Source organism: Mus caroli, chromosome 18 (assembly GCF_900094665.2).
Source record: "Mus caroli chromosome 18, CAROLI_EIJ_v1.1, whole genome shotgun sequence".
NCBI classification, from domain to species: Eukaryota; Metazoa; Chordata; class Mammalia; order Rodentia; family Muridae; genus Mus; species Mus caroli.
In genome coordinates this window covers 17199473-17209974 of record NC_034587.1, presented here as the reverse complement: position 1 = coordinate 17209974, position 10502 = coordinate 17199473, and the positions used below count along the sequence as shown (strand labels likewise).

The 10502-nt window shown below is 42.8% G+C and overlaps 1 protein-coding gene across 4 annotated transcripts in view; it reads right to left on the bottom strand.

Annotated features, from left to right (window-relative positions):
* The window catches only part of Rnf125 (ring finger protein 125), a 46633-nt gene that overhangs the window by 16366 nt on the left and 19765 nt on the right, over positions 1-10502 (bottom strand). The window lies entirely within an intron of this gene.

The following is a 10502-nucleotide window of genomic DNA, read 5'->3' as shown; positions in this document are numbered from 1 at the left end:
CACTTGAGTTCATACTATTTTGTTTGTGTGTTTTTCGAGACAGGGTTTCTCTGTGTAGCCCTGGCTGTCCTGGAACTCACTTTGTAGACCAGGCTGGCTTCGAACTCAGAAATCCGCCTGCCTCTGCCTCCCAAGTGCTGGAGTTAAAGGCGTGTGCCACCACGCCCAGCTAAAATCTTTTATGAATGAGACTAAGCATGCATGGGAGGGTGTCTAGAGAGATGGCTCAGTGGTCAAGAGCACTGGCTGTTCTTACACAGGACCCAGGTTCAATTCCCAGCACCTACATGGTAGCTCATAGCCACCTCTAACTCCATTTCCCAGGAATCTGATGCCTTCTTAGGACTTCCACAGGGACTGGGCAAGCAGGTGGCAAACAGATCTCATACAATAAAAATAAGTATATTCTTCTAGCTGGGCAGTGGTGGCCTTTAATCTGAGCACACAGGAGGGAAAGGCAGGTGGATATCTGTAAGTTCGAGGGCAGCCTGGTCTACAAAGTGAGGTCCAGGACAGCCAGGGCTACAAAGAGAAACCCTGTTTCAAAAAACCAAGGGAAAAGAAAAGGGAAAGGAAGGAAGGAAGGAAGGAAGGAAGGAAGGAAGGAAGGAAATCTGAAAAGAGAATCTCAGTTTTCCCACTAACATCTCTCCCGCCTGTAATGTAATCTACCTGGGATTACAAGAATACATCACTAAACCTGGCTTAAAGTATTTTCTTATTTTGTTTGTTTGCTTTTTAGAAAGGGTTTCATTGTGTACTCTTGGTTTGCCTAAAACACACTATATAGATGAGGATGGCTTCAATCTCACAGAATCTACTTGAATCTGCCTCCCAAATGCTAGAATCAAAAGTATGGACCATCAAGTTCTGGTGGTTTGAGTATGCTTGGCCCATAGAAAGTGGCACCATTAGGAGGTGTGGCCTTGTTGGAGGAAGTGGGTCACTGTAGGGTGGGCTTTGAAGCTCCAATTAATGCAGAAGGGTCAGTCTTTTCATGTTTGCCTTTGGAACAAGGTAGAACTCTCAGTTTCTCCAGTGCCAAGTCTGCTTGGACCCTGCCATGCTTCTCACCATCAAGACAATGGACTGAACTTCAGAACCAATAAGCTAGCCCTAATTAAATGCTATCCTTTATAAGAAGTGCCTTGGTCATGGTGTCTCTTTACAGCAATAGAAACCTTAAGACACATGTAAAACCTTGAAAGTATATTCGTTTAAGAGTATTTTTTACAAATGGCTCAAATGTTCAACTAAAAGAAAAAAAATTAACATTCCAAATACAACATCAATGACTCCAACCTGAATTCTCTGCTTACATGAGACTGCAGAAGTATGCAGTCTAGTAAGACCTGAGGTGGGTTTTTTTTGTTGTTTTTTTTTTTGTTTGTTTGTTTGTTTTTCCAGACAGGGTTTCTCTGTAGCCCTGGCTGTCCTGGAACTCGCTGTAGACCAGGCTGGCTTCGAACTCAGAAATACGCCTGCTTCTGCCTCCTGAGTGCTGAGATTAAAGGCATGCTCCACCACATCTGGCAAGACCTGAGATTTTAAGCTGGGCATGGTGGCAAGACTGTATAATCTTAGCACTTGGGAGGTGGAAGAACAGAAATCAAGGTCATCCTCAGGTATATAGCTATAGTGAGTAGAGTTTAGCCTTAAAAACAAACAAACAAACAAACAAACAAACACCAATGGGGAGTAAGAAGTAGAGGAATGAGATAAAAAAAAAGTAGATTCTTTGTCAAATTAGAGGGGAAAAATTAAATCAGCATGGTAATATACCAGTCTAATCCCAGTACTTGGGATTTCAGTCCACCTGGGCTACATATGAAAGTTTTAGGATAGCCTGGGCTACAATACAACCCCTTTCCAAAAGCCAAACAGAAAAAACAGTGGTAAGCATATAAGGGAACCTAGAAAGAGCTGGGAACACTCCGAATGGAAACAAAACCAAAAAATACAACGTCTAGAAACTGCTCTTGGCTGACATTCAGAAAGGCAGCCAGGAATCTTAGGGCATAATCGGAGGTGTGCTGAGAGACGAGCAGACAGAGGATCAGCCTTAACCCAAGAAAATCACACAAGCTCAGGGCCAGCCTGGGTCCTGATCCAGAGTACCACGAAAAAAGACATTATTTTTAGTTGAATGTTTGAACCACTTGCAATATGTACTCTTCAAGAATATATACTCCCAGCCCTTGAGATCTCTCTCAAACATAAACCAGGACCAAGGCTAAGTACCTTTAAGTTTATAATACATCTATTCAATAAACTTTGGTGCCTTAAGCTGGGTGTGGGAGCACAAAATGGTAACTCTAACACTTAGGAAGTTTAAGGAGGATCAGAAGCCCAAAATGAGCCTGAACAAGTTCAAGACTACCTAGAGGCATAGGAGATCCTGTCTCTAAAATCTAACATTAGGTTAGGAGTCTATTTCAGTTGTCCTGCACTGCATTCAGCCCTGGGCCTCAGCCCCACCACTGTATAAACTAGACAAGGTGGTACATACCAGTAATCTCAGAAGTCCAGGGATTGAAGGAGAAGGAGTTCTGGGTCATCTTAGCTATGCTAGTGAGTTTGCTATATGAGACCCTGGCTCAAAGGGCCTTACACCAGCAAACGATTCCTGATGGTGGCAGAGACAAGATGGGCAAAATAAAATCCATGCCCCTTCTGAAAGTCAAAGGGCTACTGGCTGCATGATCCCAAAGTTGATTCCAGAAGCAGATGGGGCTGACAGGGCTAGCCATAGGGACAGAAATTGACCACAAAGGACAGGAGGCGATTTGTCAGTGTATAGGAACTAACTGTCCTAAATCTGGGTTGTGGTGGTGTTACGGCTGTGAACAATTGCAGCAATTCATCAACCCATCCACACTGCGTGAGTCAGAATGTATCACCTCACTAAAGCTGAGAAGCAAAACAAAAACATTCCCATGATAACAGGGAAGTTACAGTAACACTGTGAGAAAGATCCTGGGCTACTTAGAACACAAGGTCCCTCCTACTCAACCCAGGCACAATAGTAGCTGCTCAGAACATGGTCAGAAAGTTGACATAACAATCAGTTAGGGGAAATTGCCCAATAGAGACTTTTCTAGGAATTGCCAAAATTCCCATGAGTAAACCATACTGTGGTGTCCTGGCTATAGTGTCTTGAGGCTCAGTTGATTAAGAGTATTTGTATGCTCATAGATAATAATATACACAAAGACCTGGGTACTGTGGTACATGCCTATAATCCCAGCATTTGGAAAGTGAAGACAGGCGAGTTCATAGTTCAAGATTAACCCCAATGATATAAACAGTTGACCAGCCTAAATTCTACATTAGATCCTTTCTCAAAAAGTGTGATGTCTTTCTGCCACGAAGACCTCAAGACCCCAAGAGAGGGGAATATGGGAACCAACACTAAGGAAAGGAGGTATTCAATTGTCTACCCTGACTACCTGCCCTAGGGGGCTGTGAAGTGGGAAATAACAAAAAGAGGGATCAACACAAAGAGAATATAGTTAAGGATAAAAACTGATGTCATGATGGATGTAAATGAGATACCATCTTGAAGATTTCACTCCACCCCAGAGTGTTGGCATACTCCTTTAATCCCAGTACTCAAGAGGTAGAGGCTGGAGGATCTCTGTAAACTAAAGACCAGACTGGTCTACAGGTGAGTCAAGACTACAGAGTGAGATCCTGTGTCAAACAGCAACGATCTGGCTTCTTGTTTCCAAACCTCTGAATGTGGTCAGGGAAATACCAAGTGGTAAGAAGCACCTACCATGGGTTGTCCTCTGACCCCCACAGGGCACACCACAGCACATGCACCCTTCCACATACACACAACATAAAACAAATAAATGTAACTTTTAAATGAAAAAACAACCACCACCTCCAACATCCAAGACAAAAAGCTTCTGAATACAGCACCAGGGCTTGGAATCAGATGTCACACAAACCCAACCTTCTGACTTTGCTGGTGTGACTTATCTTCCTAGGCTGGTATCACTCCAGTGCCATCTCCCAGAATGCTTGGGGTTAAACCCTCTCTCTGGGGTGTGTGGCCCTTCCCTCCAGCATGACCCCATCCCCCTTGTAGCACACAGCAGGAGAAAACCAATAAGGAAATCCATAATGACTCAACCGGCTCGGAAACCAGCTGGAAACTTAATTACATCACTCCTATTTGTTATTTCATGAACCCATTCTATTTCTCTAAAGTAATTAGCCAAAATCCCCTGTAATGAAGAGGCTGGCAGGGTACTGGAAGGAAACAGGAAAACACAGCTAAGAACACTGGAGAGACGTATGTCCCTAGTCTCAGAGCAAAACTAAACTCTAAATGAATTCAAACAGGAAAGGGAAGTCCTGGGGACTCTAAGGTTGAGGAGAGGGTTTTGGAGGAGAGCAGTCTGGTGGACAGGGATCTGGAAGACGCTGTTGGCAGCAGGTGGCAGGCCTAACCTTTTAATTGAGGTATTCAACACAAAGCTTCATTATGGATGTGCTGGCTAGGCTTAATAGCTCACATCTGTAATCTCACCAGCTGGGAGGCTGAGGCAGGAGGATTGCTTTAGGTTGAAGGCTGGTCAGGGCTATATAGTGTGTTCCAGGTCAGCCTGGGTTAGAGTGAAAACCTGTCTAGACAGAGTTTAAAAAAAAAAAAAAAAGATCTGAGCCAGCAAAGTTAGCGTCAATGGAAACAAAGTTAAGGGAGCCGTTATCCAAAGACAAAAGTCACAGGTGAACAGTCCACAGTAACACAACACACGCACACAAAGCAATCCCCTTCAACAATGGACCAGACCGGTCTGGTCCAAGTACAGCTTAATGGTACAGTGTATATTGTGCTATACTGCTTGCCTAGTTCAGCCCCCAGCACAGCAAGAAAAACAATAGCCCTGTCATATCTAGTATGGGATGGACACACACACACACACAAAAGGTCAGTTACCAAATTGTACAAACTTTGGTTTGTTTTGGAATCACTTCAACTGATAGCCAACACTTAACTGCCAAATCGTCAAGGAGTGGTCACATGGTGCTTTTTAAAACATGTGCTCAGCCGGGCGTGGTGGCGCACGCCTTTAATCCCAGCACTCGGGAGGCAGAGGCAGGCGGATTTCTGAGTTCGAGGCCAGCCTGGTCTACAAAGTGAGTGCCAGGACAGCCAGGGCTACACAGAGAAACCCTGTCTCGAAAAACCAAAAAAAAAAAAAAAAAAAAAAAAAAAAAAAAAAAAAAAAAAAACCAAAAAAAAAAAACATGTGCTCACCTGCTAGAACAATGGCACTCAAGAATTTCCCAATTGTAGCATAAAAGGCTTCACGCACCACATTCTAACACACTCACCGAGCACACTGGGGTGTTCTTCCAGGTCATGGAAGGTCTGTGGCCAATCATCAGCTCTATTTTTTTTTCTTTTCAAGACAGGGTTTCTCTGCAGCCCTGGCTGTCCTGGAACTCACTCAGAAGACCAGGCTGGCATCGGAACTCAGAAATCCTCCTGCCTCTGCCTCCCAAGTGCTGGGATTAAAGGCGTGCGTCACCATGCCCAGCCATCAGCTCTATCTTAAAGTCATTATAGAGAAACCATAGACCATTGGAGCTGGGGATACAGCTCAGTTGGTAAAGCACTTTCATAGCATGCACAAAGCCCTGGGTTCAATCTCCAGTACCATTTCCTGTGTCCTCTCCCTCTCCCCGTCTCGGTGGTTAAGAACACTTCCTGCTCTTCTGCAAGACCCGAGTTCTGTTCCTTATCTGGGCAGTGGTGGCACATGAAAAGATCTGCTCTTGAGAGCCACACTTTGGAGACGTTTTATAGCTCCTGCTTGATCTCTAATGGAATTTATCCATTTTCCTTAAAGTGAGTTAGAAATAGCCTCAGCAGCATTGCCTTCTAGGAAAAGTGTGCACACTGATGATGTTAATAACCACTTGTCTCCACTGAGTTCAAGGGAGATACAGATCTTCCTATAGCCCCTGCCCCTCTTAGGCCCATACTGAAACTCTAGAGCAGGGACTCTCAACCTTACTAATGCTGAAATCCTTTAAGACAGTTCCTCATGTTGTGGTGACCCCCTCAACCATAAAGTTATGTTCGTTGCTACTTCATAACTGTAATTTTGCTACAATTATTTATCATGATGTAAATATTTGCATTTTCTGATGGTCTTAGGTAACACCCCTGTGAAAGTCATTTGATCCCCAAAGGGGTTGGGACCCACAGGTTGAGAAATCTTACTTTAGATCTTTTTGGTAACTCTTAGCTTTCATTTACTTCCCCCTAAATTTATTCTCCAGGATCTTTGAGATATTTGTGTTTGCTTGTTTCTTTATGGTATTGTGTTGTTTTGGAGACAGTGTCCCTTTAGTCTATCATAGCAAGTTAACACTTGATATTATTCAGGCTGGCTTTAAACTTGTGGCAATCTTCTAGGACTCTACATGTCAAATGCTTACAGGTATTGCCTCACTAGAATCAGCTTTCAGCAATTACATTTTAAGTTCTTTTTACCAGATTGCTGAAGGGTCAGCAGGCCTGTGATGGCTATTCTTGGTTGTCAATTTGATTACATGTAGAACTAACTAAAATCCAAAAATGTAAGGACACACCTGTGAGGGAATTTTTTTTTTTTTTTTACTTGATTTGAAGTAGGTAGATCCACTTCTAGTCCAGACCTATGAGGTAGGAGGACAGGCCTTTAATCCGAGCCATACCTTCTGATGCAAGTCTATATGAGGACATGGAAGACAGAAGCTTTTCTCTCTTCCTGCTTGCCCTTGCCTTGCTAGCATCTCCATTCTTTCATTGGCATTAGAGAGTTCTTCTTTGGGATTTCAGGATATACTAAGGATCACTTGAGATATCCAGCCTTGTGCACTGAGCAACTACTAGATTCATGGACTTTCTGTTCACAGGCAGCCATTGTTAAATTAGCAGGACTGCAGCTGTAAATCAACCCAATAAATTCCATATATATACATATATACATATACATATACATATATATATATATATATATATATATACCCTTTCTTGAACTAATTAAGTCTTAGGCATTGTCTCCATCATATTTCTCCTTTGTCTACTATATCTATTTGGAAAGCTAATTATTTGCTCTTGTCTATTTGAGTGTGTAATACTAGGGAATAAATTCAAGGTGTAGAAAGAATATCTTATGTATTGTATGGATGAATCACCTGTCAATTTAAAAAAAATCTATGACCTATAGGAAAGGGTAGAATAGAAGGTGGGACATCTGGGAGGCAGAAAGAATTCTGGGATAGAACGAGGCAAGAAGATATAAGGAGACAGAAATGTGGTACCTGAGCACAGGTAACCTGCCACAAGGCAGCATGTAGGGTAAAATAAATGAGTTATTTTTATGTTATGATTCTAGTCCGAGAAGAGCCTAGTTATATGGCCAAGGTATTTGTAAATATATTATGAGTCCGAGTCTTATTTCTGGGAGAATGGGGCTGGGAAGAAAAACTGGACCCTAACTTCTACACCAAAGCCTAGTGCACACTAGTAAGAACTCTGCCACTGCATCAGAACTGTGGTGGTTTGAAGACGTCCCCCATAGTTCTGGGCATTTGAATGTTTGGTTCCCCAGCTGGCTGCAGAGTTTCAGAAGGCTTAGGAGGTCTGGCCTTGGTGGAGGAGGTATATCTCCTGAGATATGGCAGACTGAGATTTGAAGACTGGCCATTTTGGGCTCCCGCTCTCCACGTCCTGCTCATGTTCCAAGAGCTCATAGTCCTCAGATTTCAGCTACCTTAGCTCCTCTCTGCCATCATGGAAATAATATGCCCAAACAAATTCTTTATAAGTGGCCTTGGTCATGTAAAGTAGCTAATATTTATGTCCAGCTCCCTTTAGCAAATGTGCCTATAACACTCAGGGAAGAGTTTATTTTTCTGGCACTGGACACTGAACCTTGCACACATTAGGCAAGTGCTTTACCAATGAACAACATCCCCAGACCTGACTGTTCTCGTCAACAGTCAATTAGGTTCCTTTTTAGTTCAGTTCACAGTTTCCATTCAATAACTCTTTCTTTCCCCAGTTCCCTGACAATATTAAAGCAAATGTAGGAAGTCTTTTTCTTTTAATCTAATTTTACAACTATTTTTGTCAGATGAATAATCAAATCAATATATAAAATGCTGGATATCAGGCATGGCAGTTCACATACAAGCACTTGGGAGCCAGGTGGATCTATGTGAATTCACTCACAGAGTCTTGTCTGTATATCTACACCGTGAGTTCCAGACCAGCCTGGGATGACTCTCTCTCTCTTTCTCTCTCTCACCCCCCCAACACACACACACACACACACACACACACACACAGAGAGAGAGAGAGAGAGAGAGAGAGAGAGAGAGAACCTACAAGGTAGGATAGAGGCCTGAATATCAGTAGTTCAAGGTCATTCTGTTCATGATGTGAATTTAATACCAGCTTGAGGTACATGAAACCCTGTCTCAAGACATTTTAAGGCATCTACCACCACATCTGCCTGACTACTAGAACAAAATCTCCAAGACACACAAGGTAGGAGAGCCAATTCCTAAAAGCTATCCTCTTGCCTCTACCCCTGTATCCTGGGAAGCATGTATCATTGTGATGGTTTGTATATATGCTTGGACCAGGGAGTGGCACTATTAGGAGGTATATAGCCATGTTAGAGGAAGCGTGTCACTGTGGATATGGGCTTTAAGACCCTCATCCTAGCTGCCTGGAAGTCAGTCTTCTCCTAGCAGCTTTCAGATGAAGATGTAGAACTCCCAGCTCCTCCTACACCAGGCCTACCTGGACACTGCCATGCTTCCACCTCGATAATGAACTAAACTTCTGAACCTGTAAGCCAGCCCCAATTAAAAGTTGTCTTCATTAGATATGCTTTGGTCATAGTGTCTGTTCACAGCAGTAGAACCCTCAGAAAATCATCTTAAATAAATGAATTAATTTAAAATCCAGAAGTTCCATTAAAAACAAACAAACAAACAAACAAACAAACAAAAAACAGGTGTCAGGGCAGTGGTCACACAAAATTCCTAGCATTTAGGAGGCAGCAGCAGGAAGATCAGGAAATACAAGGCCAGCTTGCTCTACAAAGTCAGACCCATTTCTCAAAAGAAGGAAAAAGAAAAATGAAAGAAATGTAATGACTAAACGTGGACAGTCATCCTTGACTGCATAGTGAGTTCAGGGTCAGCTGGAATACATGGGACTCTGTCAAAATAAAGATGATGACTATACCTATATGCAGGTGGCATTGGAGATCCAGCCTAAGGCTGGGCTTGTGCTAAGCCAGTGCTCTACCACTGTGCCCTACATTTCTAGCTCCGGCCTTCCTTACAGGCTTCTGTGGATCTCACATGCTCATAACAGCTCACGGCTCACCGCCTTTTAAAGGCAGAGATAGAGAATGAGAGTCAACCACTAGGTCACAAGAAGGCTGAATCCCAAACCCAGCTTGCAGTCACGTGTTTGCACACTATGTCACATGGTGTGTAAAGGTTTCCCTATACATCCATCCAGAGAACTGTTGTCATTTACTTGTTTATAAACTAAAATCAACAAAAACAGCCCAGTTTGCAATCTAACCTCTCTATGGGATGGTTAAAAACAGGGCTTCACTGGCAATTGTCTCATTTTCCAACTTAAGCTTGGCAGGAAAGAGTCATTCATTTAGAATGTACAATTGCTGTTAACAACAGTCTCCAGTGCAAAAGGACTCTGGTTAACATTTATAAAGTGGAAGGCGCCCAAGTTGGCTAAATGCAAGAACATGGAAATTCTGCCCACAGCCTGAACAATGGACATAGATTTGTCAAAACAAAGAACAGTTAGGGGAGGGAGGGCAATTTGTCCAGTCCCTGCTAGGATATTTTATGACTCTTTTTTCCAGTGGCCAGTTTCCTATTCACTTTAACAAAAAAAAAAAAAAGATTAAACAGAAAGAAATGTAACATTTTGCAAGTTTATATTCTCCTTTAGTAGAAACAAATAAATTAAAGTGTTCCAAATCCAGCCCCTGAAAACAATGTGAATCAGGGGACTACTTAACCAAGCTGCTCCTTTGGAGCAGTGGAAAGGGATTTTCAAAACTTGCTGTTCATCGTTGATTGGACTGTAAAGCTATGTAGTGAATTTGAGGCTAGACTACTTAGTTGACATAAGACCCAAACTCACCCCAAGCGTCCCAAAAGAAAACAGTTTCTTAAAAGTGTAATCTTCTTTAGGCTGTTGTTCTGACCTAATTGATATATTTCATAACATTACACAACAGAACTTTGGCTCTCACCCTGTTACCCTGGCCTTTGGATGGTATGTCAAAGAGCTATGTAGAGACAGCTAGGAAACACCATCACTAACTGGAAAAGACGTTTAAAAAAAAAAGTGCCGGGCGTGGTGGCGCATGCCTTTAATCCCAGCACTCGGGAGGCAGAGGCAGGCGGATTTCTGAGTTCGAGGCCAGCCTGGTCTACAA